The following is a 15,927-nucleotide window of genomic DNA, read 5'->3' as shown; positions in this document are numbered from 1 at the left end:
CGGGAGGAAGAGGGCGGCAGTGTGGGAGCAGGGCGGGGGGTGGGCGAGTAATGCAGGGGGTGGCGGCGGGGAGCAAGGCAGAGCTGATGGGGCCCAGCAATCTCTAGAACCGGCTGTGGCTTTGGCTCCAAGTGAAGCCGGGAGCTGTTGGAAGGTTCTGAGAAGGGAAGTGACATGATCTAACCTAAGTCTTGGCAAGATCACCCTGGTGGGGGTGGGGGGGAACGCAGGGGGGTCAGGCCAGAGGCAGGAGAGGGATTAGGGGCACTTCCACGGCTCCCCTAAGATCATGGCACCAGGCTTGCTGGGCCTCCTTCTGAGAGCGTTCCAAAGCTCGGGGCCTGCCCTCAGCTTTGCACTTGGATTTTTGTTTTTTGGGTTTCTTTTGGCTGCGGCGTGGCATACGGGATCTTTGATCCCCGACCAGGGATCGAACCCATGCCCCCTGCAATGGAAGCAGAATCCTAACCACTGGACCGCCAGGGAATTCCCCTGCACTTGGATTTTTAGAAGACACTGCCCGTCTCCTCTGGTATCTTGAGTCAAATGGAAGTGTGTGGGCTGAAGGGGGATCTGTGTAGGCTGGTGTACCCCTAGAGGGGTGGGTGCGAGTCGTCCGGGACCCAGGCCTCGGAGTCTGCTGGGGAGACCGGCGCTCAGCAAGTTCTGATCTGTTCTTGCTGACAGCTGTGATGTTGTGATCTGGTCCTTGGGTGAAAAATGTCTACCAACTTGAGGGTGACATGGCTCTGGGGGAATTGTGACTATGTCAGATTCATTCATCGATTCAGCCAGCTAGGCTTGAAGCTGCCGCAGGGAACCACATAAACAAGGTACTTTACGTCCTGGTGCGATGACCGTCTCCAGGTAAAGCCCCTGACACTTTGGAAAGAGGAGTGAGCTCCAGCAAGATGACGTTAGTGGTAACAAAGATGAACTTCCTCTAAAAAGAAAATAAAAGCAACTGTATTGGTGCCCAGAGCAAAGGAGACGCTTTTTGGTTCCACTTTGTCGAAGGAGATTGAGTGCATTGCGGTCAGTGATGGTCAACACTTTGAGAGGGTCCTTGAGCAACTGGAGGGCGCCCAGGGAGCAGGCTCTGGATGACAAGGACAAGAAGCCACGACTTATGTGGGACGGCAAATCCATGAGCGTTTGCTTGACTGCTTCAGGGGCTGGAGATGGTATTGGCCACCTTCCAGGTGGAGGGAGGGCCACATGAGGCTGGGGCCCTGCACCAGGAGCAGCTTCCACTCTCTGGAGCTTTTCTGCTGTCAGCAGGCTGCAGTGAGGGGGCTGTGGATTCTTGCATCAGAAGAGGTTGGGTTCTGGACGACCACCCGGGTCCCTTCCACCCCTTAGATTTTGTGAATCATCGTTACCAGCGTGATAGCAGTGAGGACAGTTACGCAGAGTCAGGGGCCAGGAGGAGGAGAGACCACCAGCATCAACCAACCAATGCTTAAAAATTAAAAGACAACTCTGCTCAGCCTGACCTCACCGGGGTCCTTCAGTGACTGGGTCATTCCTTTGTCCGGGTTTTTCAGGGTGCTGGAGAGAGGAGATGAGGAAGACGAAGAGGAGGAGGAGGGAGGGTGCCGGCCAGGCCCATGTTCACATCCTTCATTTTGACCGTCACTCATAACTTAGACCCGAACTGGATGCTGACGGTGTCCTTGGGCTCCTCATACAACACGTGACATTGGTCCATACCCTGCATGACTGTGGTAGCCTACAGGACTGCACGGTACTTTTTTCACATTCATTGTCTCGCCCAGGCCCAGAGGCAGATGTGATCAGCAGTCCGTTGCTTTTTTTTTTTTTTTCTTTTCTTTTTTTTCCAATTAAAAAAAATTTTTTTTAATTTGTATACAATTTTTAAAGGTTACTTTCCATTTACAGTTATTACAAAATGTTGGCTACATTCCCCATGTTGTACAGTACATCCTTGAGCCTGTCTTCTGCCCACTGGCTTGTACCTCCCATTTCCTACCCCTGTATTGCCCCTCCCTCCCCACTGGTAAGCACTAGTTTGTTCGCTATATCTGTGAATCTGCTTCTTTTTTGTTATATTCACAAGTTTGTTGTATTTTTTTAGATTCCACACATAAGTGATATCATACAGTATTTGTCTTTCTCTGACTTATTTCACTTAGCATAATGCCCTCCAAGTCCATCCATGCTGCTGCAAATGGCAAAATTTCATTCTTTTTTATGGCTGAGTAGTATTCCACTGTATATATACTACATCTTCTTTATCCATTCATCTGTTGATGGACACTTAGGTTGCTTCCATATCTTGGCAATTGTAAATAATGCTGCTATGATCATTGGGGTGCATGTACCTTTTCAAATTAGTGTTTGTGGGTTTTTTCCGATATATACCCAGGAGTGGAATTGCTGGGTGACACGGTAGTTCTATTTTTAGTTTTTTGAGAAACTCCGTCCTGTTTTCCACAATGGTGATCAGCAACCCATTTCTAAGATGCAAGTGAAGTGAGTCGCCCAGGGTGCTTGGCCTAAGGCAGATTTTGAACCAAGGATTTTAGCTTCAAAACTAGGCCCTTTCCCCCTGGGTCAAATAATATCATCCTGGCCTGGCCTACCCCACTCAGGGTTATGGAGAGGTCAAGAGACAAGCTGTTTTATAATGGGAACTACCTCGTACACAGAGGGTTCTGGAAAGAGGATTGGTGAGCAGTCCAAGAGTCAACAGGATGTAGTTAAGTTTGCCTTCACATTTTTTAAAGCACTGAACAGCAGTATTTGCATACAATAAGTGGGATACTTGCCAAAGTATTAAGGTAGTCATTGGTTATCAGGGTTTGCTTTGAACAACTAACTGATAAGCAGGAAAACAGCACAGTTGTATTTCATTCATTTACAACCAGGGTGGCACCTCTAGCTGGAAGCCAGCTTTGAGGAGTGAGTGGGTTCCGGCTCCTTCCAGCTAAACCTGAGGTCACCAAGCTGGATCCTCCCAAGTGACCGACGCTTTGATAATTCAGAGAAGGGAGAGATCACTGTAAATTAAGGAAATCTTAGAAGACTTCTTGAAGGACGTGGCAACTGAAGGGTTTGCAGTAAGTCTTCATCTTTTTCTGGTTGTGGAGCCGTTTGAGGATCTGAAGAAAGTATAAACTTTGTCTCAAGAAGGATGCACAAAGAGGCAGATTTTTATACTTTTAACGGGTCCTTGGACCGCGCCCCCCACCCCCCCATGCCTATCCCAGACATCAGGTTAAGAAGCTTTGGACTAGATCCAATCAAAACCCATCCAACTCCTTTAGGCTCAGATTCAGGGCCCAGGACTGGAGCTTATGTAAGAGGCAGGAGACTCTGGGGTCCTGCGACCCAAAGCCAGGGTCAAGCCAGAGTGGACAGTACCGATTTGTGGCCAACGAGCGTCAGCCTGGCAAAGGCCACTGGGCCCAAGCCTTCCTGATTCTGTTAGCCACACCCTGCTTTGGGGAATTCGATCTTGAATTCCCTTTTCAGTGGCCTTTCAGGGAAGTGGCTAGAAAAGCATTTTGAGCAATGAACCATGTGATTATTTTGTCCACACCGAAGCATACTCCTAGAAAGTGTTTACAGATAACTGTCTCCTGTCTGCATGTCATTCTTCTACAGACCTCTGGCCCGTCTGAGCCCCAGCAGCCCCAAGGCAGACCCCAACACCAGCTGAGGTTCTAGGGCCAAGTATTCAATCTGGGTTCCAGAGCACCCAAGGGGTTCCAAGAAGGTGGGACCCCATAGGAGGTAGAGCCGATAGGGTTCCGAGGGGCCATCGCCTCCATTTAACTAGATCAGCTTCACTTACGTCTTGTAGCTTAGAATTCTGTGTAAGATTTTTGTGTGCATTTTGAAAGAATGCCATTACTTCAAAGAGAAGAAAAAAAATAAAGGCTTGAAAGTAAAACGTTCTAGGAAATTACTTAGGACACACTGCTCTCCTCAGCTGCTCCTTACTGGACTCGTTGGGTCCTCGACTTCTGGCTCTTTACTCCAAGGTGAAGAAGCTCGTGGACAGATGTGTCCTCCTCCTAGCCTGTGCCTTCGCCCCTCAGGAGAGGGTTCCCCACTTCTACCCCAGGCTTGTGGAACCCCAGGCACTGCTCAGCCCTCAGCCAGGCCCCCTCCGCCACCACTAGGCAACCCCTGAGCTAGAAGCCCTAATTACCCAAGCAGGACTGAGACAGCCTCCCAAAGGGCACCCGGCCCAAATTCAGCTCCCAGTCCTGGGAGAAGGTGACTCGGCCATCCCAGCCCCAAAGCCAGGGCTGGCCCGTGGGCAGTGTCACAGCCGCTGAGGTCTTTCAAGTAGTAGAGACCAGCCCACTGGCTAGAGCACTCTTGCAATTCATAATGCCAGCCAGGGCTGCTGGGAGCCAGTGCCTAATCCCTTAAATCCTAAGAGGCCTCCCAGCAACCTGCTGTGTGACCTGGGACAAATAACCGTCTCTCTGGGCTTCCCCCATCTGAAAAACGAAAGTGTGAGGATTCAGTGAAATGACTTCTGTAAACCTCTTAGCTCAGCACCAGAGCGTCTGCAAGAAATGATGGCTCCTTGCGGCCAGGGTCGGGGTGGGGAGTATAGTGGACGCCCTCCAGCCCTGGCTCCGCACCTTTTGCTACTGGGCCAGGTGCTCTGCTGGGCACAGGGGCAAAAGGCAAAGAACCCGCTGGCCAGAGTCACCCTGCTTCTGGGATTCTGCAGGAAAAGGAGGATTCTGCCCCTGCCACAGAAGTCCTTGGGAATTTTAGCGCTTGACCCTTTCTAGAAATCAGTAGGAAGGAATCACTCTCCGCACAGGGAGGGCTCAGAGCCTAGCATGTTCCCTCCCACTGGAGGCCGATGGCCCCTTGCCTCATGGACAGGGGCTGGTCCAATGCAGGCCTTTCTCCAGCCCAGGCACGGAGGCTGGTCAAGACCAGGGCCTCTGCTGTGGTCCCGGCTGCCCACCCCCCAGACAACCACCCAGCTTCCCCATTCGTCATTTTCATCTCTGTGTCCAAGTAGCTCAATTGGTCAGGGTTGAGCTGTGGTGAGGCCAGAGTCATGGGTTACCATGGCAACTCCCCATGCTTGTGGTTGCTTGTTGCCATGTGTCCTCTCCAAAAGACTGTGAGATCCTTGGGAGGCAGAGGCGTGTCCTCTCACTCACCAAGTGTCCTAGGCACCTGGCACAGTAGCTGGCACACAGTAGGTGCTTAATAAATGTTTGTTGCCTGAGTGAAGGCATGACTGAGCCATCATAGCTAGTTAGAGCCCGTGCCTACTGAGCACCTATTGATACTACGTGCCAGCACCCGACATGTAATAAAGTCAGTCCTTTCCCACAGTGAGCTCCAGTGTGAGAACTATTATCATCTTTTTACTGGTCAAGATTCTGAGGGTCAATAACAAGATCACACAGCTTGTGAATGACCAAGTGGGATTTGAACCCAGGGCGACTGCCCTTGAACCAGTGAGTTTCGTTGCCTCTCCGTTAATCATTCTACGGGACAGAATAGATCATGTTGACAGCCCCGAGCAGCGTCAGTGCAGCGCCTGCTTTTAGCTGCCGGCAGTCTAAAATGGGTCAAACAACATTAAGCACAGCACTCACTCCGAGGGGTGAGTCTGGAGGTGTCCTTCAGCTTGGTTTATTGACTCGGGTGACCAGAAGGTCCCTGGGTACTCCAGGCCTGGCTCCCGGTGCCGTCAGGACTCAGTGTCCCCTTAGGCAGGCACTCCCTGTGCTGGGGCTGCTCACGTCTGCCCCATGCTGCCTTAAACCCCCAGCTCCCAGTCAAGTGGGGAGCGGGCAGACCCGTGTCCTCCCCGCAGCATTTCCCGAGGCTCCAGGAATTGAGTCTCCCTGGCTGTGACTGGGTTGGGCTGAAGCAATCGCTGGCAGTGGTGCAGTCACTGGCTGGCTGGCTGTGGGTCTCAGGCCTGACTCTGAGCCAGGAGTGTACCGGGTCCAGCCAAGCCACAGTGTGTGAAAATGGCAAGGTGGGCTTCTGTGGGGGAAATTGGGCTGCTATTACCAAGGAGCAAGGGGGTCAGGAGCAGACGTATAGTACTCCTTCTTGTAGAGGGTCCAATCCAGTTTTGTCATCTCAGGCAGAAACTTCCAGGAGCTCCAGGCCTCTCTTAGCCGGTCCTCCCAGGTCTAGTCCTGCAGACCTTATCAGGTCATTTACTGACACCAACTAAAAAGACAGAATAGACTTTTCCGGCTTGAGCTGAAAGCTGTTTGCCCTTAGGGAGTTTGTACTTCAAAGAGGCAACTTGAGCAGCCACTTAAGGTGGTCCAGCAGGTTGTCAACAGACTTTCTTTGTAAATTTTTCCAGAAGATTTAAGGCCACTGGATAGGAGAGTAAAGGAAGCCCCTCTGCTAGGTCACTGTTAATGCTGATGCTTCCCTGGGTGTGAGAAGCCAGCTCTCTGATGCAGGGTCCTTCCAAGGTGGGAGGAAGAGTCTCTGGGTGCCTCTAGAGCTCCCAGGGCCTGGGGGACACAGTCAAGCCCAGCTGGCCAGCCCAGCACGCTCTGACCTCTCACAGGCCCTGTAGCAGGTCATCATGGGGAGCTGGGACCAGCGTGACCATAAAGGGTAGTGTGACCTTCCTGCAGGCAGGCAGTCCTGCCAGACACACCCACATGCAGTCAGGCCACCCTTGGCTCCCACATGCCATGTCCGCATGTCTCACATGGCAAAGGGGGCAGTCTCGCCTCACCTCTCCAGGCCACTTCCCTGTGAACCCGCAGCAGAAGTGGTGGGGGTCCTCCAGGCCCACCAGGAGCATGGGGAAGTGTGGGTTGGGAACACTGTGTGCCCTCAGGGCTCACGCCTCCTTGGCTGGCTGACCAGTTGTCCTGGATTGGGGGCCACCTCTTGAGCCTTCATGTTGGCAAGTGTGTGTGTGTATGTATGTGTGCGTGCGTGTGTGTGTGTGTGTGTGTGTGCACCCATGTCTAGTTTTCTTTCTTTCTCAAGGAGCCAGTATACAATTGTGATTCAGATTTTGAGCTCAGGAGTCAACAAACCAAAATTCATATGCTGGCTCTTCCACTCACTTGCTGAGTGGCCCTAGGCAAGTTACTAGACCTCTCTGAGCCTCAGATTCCTCATCTGTAAAATGAGATCTCAGTGAGATACTGTATGGCAAGTCCTGGCTATGCTGGTGAGGCTGTGGATCGTGTTTGACGGTCCACTGCAACCCCTCTCGTGCACTCTCTGCAAAAGCCTCTGGGGCATATCTTTATGACAGAGAGCTCGATTTAAGTGATGCCGATTGGTTAGTGTGGGGAGGGGCGCTGTGCCACTGAGAGCCCACAGGCTTTGGAGAGACAGACTCGGGTTTCAGTCCCAGCCCTCAGGAACCTCTCTGCCCGAGCTTCCCGTGGCTGCCTTAATACACACCACACACTCAGTGGCTTAAAACAGCACACGTTTATTCTCTCACAGTTCTGGAGGTCAGATGTCCAACACGGTCTCACTGGGCTAAAATCAAGGTGTCAGGGTTATGTTCCCTCTGGAGGCTCTACGGGAGAATCCATTTCCTTGCCCTTCCCAGCTTCTAGAGGCGCCTACATTCCTTGGCTTGTGGCCCCTTCCTCCATCCTCAAAGCCAGGAGCATTGCATCACCCTGACCTGGCTTCCACGGTCACATCTCCCTCTCTCTTCTGTCTCCTTTTGCCACTTCTCAGGCCCCTTGTTATTATACTCGGCTCACCTAGATAATCCAGTACAGTCTTTCTATTTTAAAGTCAGGTGATTAGCAAATTTAATTCCATCTGCAACCTTAAATCCGCTTTCCCATGTAAGTTAACATAGTCACAGGTTCTGGGGATTAGGACATGGGTGTCCCGGGGGAGTCCATTATTCTGCTAGCCACACTCTCAGCCTCAGTTTTCTCATCTATAATGTGACAATGCCAGTCCCAACCTCCCAAGGCCATTGGGAGGAGTCCAGAAGACTGTCGAACATGCCAGCCAGGGGCTCAGAAAATGCTGGTTGGATCTGCCCTGAACACAGGCTGAATGCAAAACTGTGTTCCAGGTGCCACCCAGAGTCACCAGGCATGGAAGATGTCACAGTCCCTGCCACAGAGCAGCTGGCATTGTGGCTAGGGCAGTAGAGTGTCTTCTGTAGGGTTTGTCCTTGGAGAGCAAAACAGAACAGGGGACTTGAATTGACCCCACACTGGGTTGGCAGCTGCTCCAGAGAAAAGAAAACTCTGGGTCATCCCGGAAGGCTTCTTATGGGGGTAGAGTTGACAGTACGGAAAGGTGTGCAGGGGGCTCTCCTAGGTCATAGGGCCAAAGTGGGCATTGCAGGAGAAAAATACACAGCGTTCTGGGTCCCATCTTCGGTCTAGCTGGGAAAAAGGACCCATGGCTCTCAGTGACACCGCAGTGTGATGGGTACTCTAATGGAGCGGGATGCAGTTCTGAGCACAGGGCAGGGTTTCCAATCAGTCTGTGCCATTGTTAATAAAGCTCTTCCTACACACTAAGTGATTTACAGGGACAATCTGATGTGCTCCTTGGAGCAAGCTGGTGAGGGAGGAGCTATGACTGTCCCCATTTTAAAAATGAGAAAACTAAGGCTCACAGAGGTTAAATACTTGCCTAACAGCACACACAGTCGTGGGGTCTGAATCCGGGCAGTCCGGCTTCTGTGGAAGGAAGGCTGGCAATGGCTAGGACCAGGGTCTAAGGTGAGGCATCAACAATGAGGTGGAGGCCACAGAAAGAGAACATTCCAGGCAGAGGGGAAGAGCACATCTGGAAAATGGGAGATGAGAGACCCTGGCCTGGCCAGAACAGAAGTGTGAGCGGAGAATGGTGGGAGATGGGCAGGGCAGAGCTCACAGCGCTTGGTGGCCGTCGGGTGGAATTGGGACTTTTAGAAGAGCGCTAGGGAGCCACAGAAGGGTTTCTACAGGGTGCATGACCAGACTGGGGTAACGGCAGGTGAGGGAAGCCTGAATTTCCAGCAGAATTCTCTCATGTTGGAGGGCTGGGGACCGCTGAAATCCATTATTCTGCAGGGCTCGTGCTAAAGGGAAACCCCGCCTCGCCTGGCTTCCTGGGCCGAGGCCCATGTGGCTTTGCTCTCAGCATCCTGGCCTTTGCAGGATGTGCTGACCAGGTCATTTCCCGTTGCAATGTCCTGTCACTTCCCCTGAATCCCCCAGCCCTCCAGGGCCAGATCCCTAGCCTGATAGTACGACGCCAGCCAGCCGGAAGGGTCAACCCCATACCGTTTGACCTTCGTCCAGCAGAGATTAAACTGATTCCTAATTAATAGCCTGTAGGATAGACAGTTACCTTGGTACAGCCTGCAAGTAATTTAAAGCTTGTCTTCAGGAGGCCGGTCCATAAATAATGCTTAATTAGCTGAAGGTTTCCCTGGGACACACCAGCTCAAGGGCCTCTGAACTTCAGGTTGGGGTGGGAAGGGGATGCTGAAAGAGTTACCCCCATAAAAAAAGCTGTCTTTCTTTACCCAAAACAACAGCTATATTCTCATCTTCGCCAGCAGCTCCCAGAAGTGGTGCCAGGGTCCCAGCTCAGCCGCTTCCTGGCTGTGCCCTTGACATTTCCAGGACCTTAGTGCCTCATCTCTAAAGTGGGCCCCAGCTCAGGTCCACAGCCCCTTGAGGACTTGCCTAAATGTATGGGTCGAATTAAGGGGGGAAAAAAGGATTTTAGAGCTTTTTGGATTTTGGAAGTGAGGCTAAGGGGTTGTGGGCCTCACTATAGCACCTTTGAGAAGCTCCTGAATAAATGCTGACCGTGGCAATGACCGTTACATGGCTACTGTTGCCCCTAAATCTAATATGCCTCCGTATTGCCTGCTTTTGCTTTTTGCATGTGTCCATTGGGTGCACAGACAGCCCTTAACTAGCTAGCTGTTGTCAGCTGTCTGTTTGGGATGTGTTGTCCATTCTACAGCAGGGAGTGACTTGGTTGGAGCGAGTTTCCTGCAGCCCAGGGAAGGCGTGGAAGGCCTGAGAGCCCACATTTTGTCCCCCACCCTGGGTACTGCTACTAAGCACTCTCTGTGTATGATCGCCCTGCCCAGCTTTCTGGGTGTGCGACCCAAGCTGTCACACACAACCCCTCGCTCAGAAGCGCCCTGTACTTGTCAATGCCCTGCTGTCGCCATTGTGAAATTCTCAATAATTTTTCAACTAGCGGCCGCACATTTTCCTTTGTCACGGGCCCAGCGAGTGATGTGGCTGGTCCTCGTGACAGCCATACTGCCTGGCTCGTCAACTTTATCCCTCCCAAGATCCTCTCCAGGGATGTTACCATCCGTTTCACGGGGGAGGCAAAATGATTTCATTCATTCACTCACGTATTCCCCAGGCACCTGATGACCAAGCCAAGTGCTGGGAACACATGGTGAGCCTACATTCTAGAGTGTGTGTGCACTGGGGGAAGGGGACAGACAATAAACAAGCAAACAAATAACTTAAAATTTCAGATAGTGACACAATGTTGGAAAGACAATAAAACAGGGTGATGTGAGGGAGAGGGACTTAAATATTAACTTCAGTGAAAGGGAAGCTGGAATGGGCTCTGGTGTTATAAGCTGGGTTCTTGGCGTGCTTTTTAAAGATCTGGGGTCATTCTAGGTTCCCCAACTCCTAAAAGGACTTGAGTTAGTGGGGTCCAAGTAGGGGAGCCACTGTAGGGGCTCCTGGGGCGCCGGGGACTATTTACCCATATGTTCCCATAGCCACAGCTTCTCACAGTAAACACAGAAGGCTGAGTTTGGGGGGCTGGGCGGGGAAGGAGAGGGCTGGCCCCGATTTCTCTGAGCGCCTCCAAGTTCTCACAGGCCAGGCCCCTGCACCTGAGGCTTCTAACCAGCCGTGGCAGCCTGGTCAGGGTTTCTTGTACTTTTGACCTTCCCCACACCAGCAGAGGGAAGCCAGTTTCAAACCTCCCCACTTCCCCGGTGGGAGATGGTGAAGCCCAGAGATGCCAAGTGACTCATCCAAAAGTCACACAGCAAATCAACTCCAGAGCAGAGTGCTGGTCGGCCTGGCCCCAGTCAGGCGGATTTCCATTCCCAAGGGCAGTTCAGAGCCTGGGGCTGCCAAGGGTAGGCAGTCCAGGGCCGCTCTGCGAGCTCTCTGGAAGAAAGAGTAGCCCCCTGCCCTGTGGAGTTGGGGAGTGGCTGGTGGGCTGCCACCGGGACACTTTGGCACCCGCTTCCACCTGGAAAAAGGGCCTCCAGCGCCCCTGGCTTCGGTGAAGAGGAATGAGTTTCCCAGAAAGCCGAGTGCAAAGGCAGGCACTTCCCCAGTCTGTTGGGCAGAAAGCCCAAAGCTAACCCCAGAGGCCCAACTCTCGGGTTTGGGGGCCCCCTGGGGAGGCAGGGGATGGGGTGCCTAGTGGAGAGGCTGACCCCGGGTGAGTGGAAGCTGCCAGGCTCCAGGGGTGCTCCGGAGGAGGGAGGCCGCGCTCCAGCTGGGCCGGTGCCTGCCCGGGGGGCGGCGGAGGAGGCGGCGGGAAGGTTCACGCTGCGGCCAGCAGACTGGCTGCGTGTTGCAATGTCTGGTGGCGTTTGCAGCATCCTGTCCGTGTGTGCAGCTGGGGTAACCTCGGGCCGGCGCGGAGGAGCGTGTGTGGCTCTCAGGCCGCGCGGCCTGGAGGCTGCTGGCACCTTGCATCTCATTTACAGCTCCGGGTTCAGCCGCAGGTCAGCGGCGCGGGTGACATCACGGCGTTTGTTTACCGCTTTACCGCTCGGCCGGAGGGAGGAAGCGCGGGCGGTCCCCGCAGAGGGAGGGGATCCTTTCCACCCCCCGCCCCCCCCGGCGCCCCCCGCGCCCCCCGCGTCCGACCCCGACCTGGCCCCCGCCCCGCCCCCCCCGTGGCCTCCCCCCCTCGCCCCGCCCCCTCCCTATGCACACCCCGCCCCCAGCCCCACTCTCCTCCCCGCTGCCCTTTCCCCTTCTTCATCCCCAGCCCCATCCCCAACACGACGCCCCTCCTCACCCTCCCGAGACCCCACCTGTGAAGCCCCTCCTCATCCCGGCACCTCCGGCCGCAGCCCCGCCCACACCCTCCCCCATCTACCTCCCCCCCGCTTTCCCTACCCCTTCCACCCCTTTCCCGTCCGCCCAATGGGAACCCGGCCGAATCCCCACATGGGACTCCAGCCCAGTCCCACCCCAGCCCCTCGCGGGACCACCGCAGGACCCCACCCGCCGCCCGCCCGTCCCTGGGCCCATTTTCAGAAGGACTTCCGGGAGCCTCCTGCCAGATCCGTTGAGGTTTCCCCCGGCGACTCCTCCTGCCACCCCCTCACCCCATCATGTGAGCGGCGACCCGCCTCCCTGCACGGAGCGGGCTGCGATGCCCGGCCACTTTGTTATTGGAAACTGGTGTGTTTACCCGGGCACGCTAGGTGGGTAGCTGGCCTGCTTGGCCCGAATCCAGGCACCCTCCACCTGGAACTCTCTCCTCCCTCACCGCCCCGCCCCTCCCTCCGCTTAGGCTGAGTGTTCTGGAAGCTGAAGGGACCTGGGGAATCTAAGTCAGGATCTTTCTCGTCCTCCATACCTGGAACTTGCCAAAGCCCGCCTTCCCAGGAGAGGGAGACTCAGGGGCTCAGTTATGGCAACTCTGTTCTTCCCTTTTCTCAGGCCAAACCCTTTAGGGCCCTCTTGGCACCCCTTTTCCTCTGAATTCATCCTCCTCCATCACCTCCACCCAAGTGCCCCAGCCCCATTCACCTCCACCTATCACATCGGTCTCCTGTGGGTGCAGCAGGGCCCTCGTCCGCCTCCCTGGTTCCCGCCCCCATTCCAAACCCACAGTGCTGCGATCAGAACTCGTTCCAGAATCCAAGTAGAGCCGTCCTTTCTCTGTTCACAACCCTCCGAAGGACTTCCATCTCACTGGGAATAGAATTCAAAGCCCACCCCCCCCCCCATGGCTACAGCCCCTAACCTCACGTCTGGGGCTGATCCCACTCAGCTCTTCCATTTGGCCTACTTGCTGTCCCCTGAACACACCAAGCTCATTCCTACCCCCGGGCCTTTGCACTGGCTGTTCCCTCTGCCTGGAATGCTCCTTCCCCAGATGTCTGCATGGCTTCCTCCTTCACTTCCCTTAAGTCTCTATCCAAATCAGAGAGGCTTTCCCTGTCCCCAATCACCATCTAAATATCACTCCCACCACACAATCACTCTATCCAGCCTCCCTACAAAGCTTCCTGTTCCTTCCATGCACTTTTTGCCACCTTTATATATTATATATTTTATATATAATATATAATTTTATATTATATATTATATATTATATATATTATAATATATATTTATATATATTTATATATATATTTATATATTATATGGTCAATCGTTTATTGTCCGTTGGCCCCCATCTTCCCCATACACACATGAAAGCAAACTCCAGGAGAGTGGGATGAATTTATTTCCTATTGTATCCCGGGGCCTCCAACAGTGTCTGGCAATCCAGTCACCACCCAATAAATACTCCTTGAATGAGTGAGTGAATGAACAAATGAGTGAATGAGGCAGGACAGGGAGTAGTGAGAGAGCTTGGCTTTGGAGTCCGGGTTCAAGTGTTGCTTTGAAACTTCTGGCTGTACAGCCTGCACGGGTTACTCAGCCTGTCTGAGCACTGGACTTTCGGTCCCATTTCTCAGGATGGTAATACTGAAGGCCTGCACCAGGCTGGAGAGTGGTCTGCAAATGCTGCCTCTCCTCTCCCCTCCTCGGTACCCCCACCTCAAGGTCACCTGGAGTTCTCCATCAGAAGGTCAAGAGGGAGGAACTGGGGCAATGGTCATGGGGCTTCAGCTAGTGACTCTGGCCCGAATTTCCCCACGCCTGTGTTTTGCCAAGGGTGGTCTGAGGACAGACAGGCAGAGGCACAGCCCTTGAGTTTCTGGCTGGAAGTGAGAAGTTGTTCTGCTTTCCCATAGAGTCAGCCTTTGAGACGGTTTCCTTGGAGGGTTTTTCCAGCGGTCTTAGAACCAGAAATGTTCCCAAGAATCACACTCAAGTATGAGATGGGACTTAGATGAGTTGTCACACTTGGTTTCTGAGCTGTAGCTCTTGGCAGGTAGTGGTATTAGGTTTTGAGGGGGGGTGCCCTCTCTCCTCGGGGACATGAGGCGTTCATCACGGAGGGAGACATGTGTCTCAGCGACTGAAAAAGAAGAGATCTGGGAAGTTAAAAAAGCAGGGAGCGCTTCCCTGGTGGCGCAGTGGTTGAGAGTCTGCCTGCCAATGCAGGGGACACGGGTTCGGGCCCTGGTCTGGGAAGATCCCACATGCCGCGGAGTAACTGGGCCCGTGAGCCACAATTACTGAGCCTGCGCGTCTGGAGCCTGTGCTCCGCAGCAAGAGAGGCCGCGACAGTAAGAGGCCCGCGCACCGCAATGAGGAGTGGCCCCCGCTCGCCACAACTGGAGAAAGCCCTCGCACAGAAACGAAGACCCAACACAGCCATAAATAAATTAATTAATTAATAAAAAAAAAAAGCAGGGACATGCACACGGATGTTTATAGCAGCTTTATTCCTAATCGCCAAAACTTGCAACCAAAAAGTCCTTCAGTAAGGGAATGGATAAATAAACTGTGGAACATTCAGGCGATGGGATATTATTCAGCACTGAAAAGAAATGAACCATCAAGCCGTGAAAAGACACAGAAGAACCTTAAATGCATATTACTGAGTGAAAGAAGCCAGTCTGAAAAGGCTACATCCTGGATGATTCCAACTATATGCCATTCTGGAAAAGGCCAAACTATGGAAACAGTAAAAAGATCAGTGGTTGCCAGGGGTCGGAGGAAAGGAGGGAAACCCTAGAGGATCTTTAGGGCAGTGAAACTACTCTCTCCGGTACTACAGTGGTGGATACATGTCATTATACGTTTGCCAAAACCCATAGAAGGTACAACAGCAAAAGTGAACCCTAATGTAAAGTATGGACTTTGGGAGATAATGATGTGTCAATGTAGGTTCATCAGCTGTGACACATGTACCACTCCGGAGAGGGATGTTGATAGCGGGGCGGCTGTGCGTGTGGCAGCGGCACGAGTTCAATGGAAACTCTGTCCCTTCTGCTCACAATTGCTATAATTTAAAACTGCTCTAAAAAACAAAGACTATTAATAAAAAATTATTTTTAAAAAGCAGGGATAGTGTTGGGGAGCGAATATCTGGGGGGGTCAGGAGGACTTTACATGAAGGCCTCTCGGATAAAGAGACATTTGAGCAGAACCTGTAAGAAGAGAGGGTGTGGGGAGAGGGCCACTTGGGCGAAGAGGACAGAGAACAGCTGGTGTGAAGGCCCTGAGGTAGAAGTGGGCTGGGGGGTTATGCAAGCAAGGAGACCAACGTGGTGGAGACCAGTCAGCCCTGCGAGGGGAAGAGCTGCGGGCAGAGAGACGGGAGCACGTCGGAGCGGGAGAGGCTTGTGGTCATGGTAACCACTGTAAATTTCACTCTGGGTGAGATGGGAGCCACTGGGAGTTGTAAGCAGAGTGACAAGGTCTGACTTACGTTCTAGAAGGATCTCTCTGGCTACTTTGTTGAGAATAGACCAAGGCAGGGGCGGGGGCACTGGGGCAAAGGTCAAAGCTGAGAGATCACTTTGGGCCATGGCTGTGGTCCAGGTGAGGGATGATGGGGGCTGGGCCCAGAGTGGTAGCAGTGGAGGAGGTAACGGAACCAAAGATGCTCCTGGCATACGCCCAACCACCCACCCTGGGCACCATGCCAACCTGCGCTCTAAAGGCCACCAGTATCCTTGCAATGGGGCGAGGATCATCCCTGTCACCCATTCAGCAAATACTCGGTCAGCAAGACCAGGCACTGCACCAGGACGGGGTGGCGTCTTTCCTTCTTTCCCCAGGATGTGGACGCCTCGCTGTC

The 15,927-nt window shown here is 53.3% G+C and overlaps 1 protein-coding gene across 3 annotated transcripts in view; it reads left to right on the top strand.

Annotated features, from left to right (window-relative positions):
• The window catches only part of DHRS3 (dehydrogenase/reductase 3), a 40,087-nt gene that overhangs the window by 7,088 nt on the left and 17,072 nt on the right, over positions 1 to 15,927 (top strand). The window lies entirely within an intron of this gene.

The sequence above is a fragment of the Balaenoptera musculus genome, chromosome 1, assembly GCF_009873245.2.
Source record: "Balaenoptera musculus isolate JJ_BM4_2016_0621 chromosome 1, mBalMus1.pri.v3, whole genome shotgun sequence".
NCBI lineage: Eukaryota > Metazoa > Chordata > Mammalia > Artiodactyla > Balaenopteridae > Balaenoptera > Balaenoptera musculus.
Note: the sequence above shows the minus strand (reverse complement) of the source record. Positions and strands in the feature narration are given on the sequence as shown.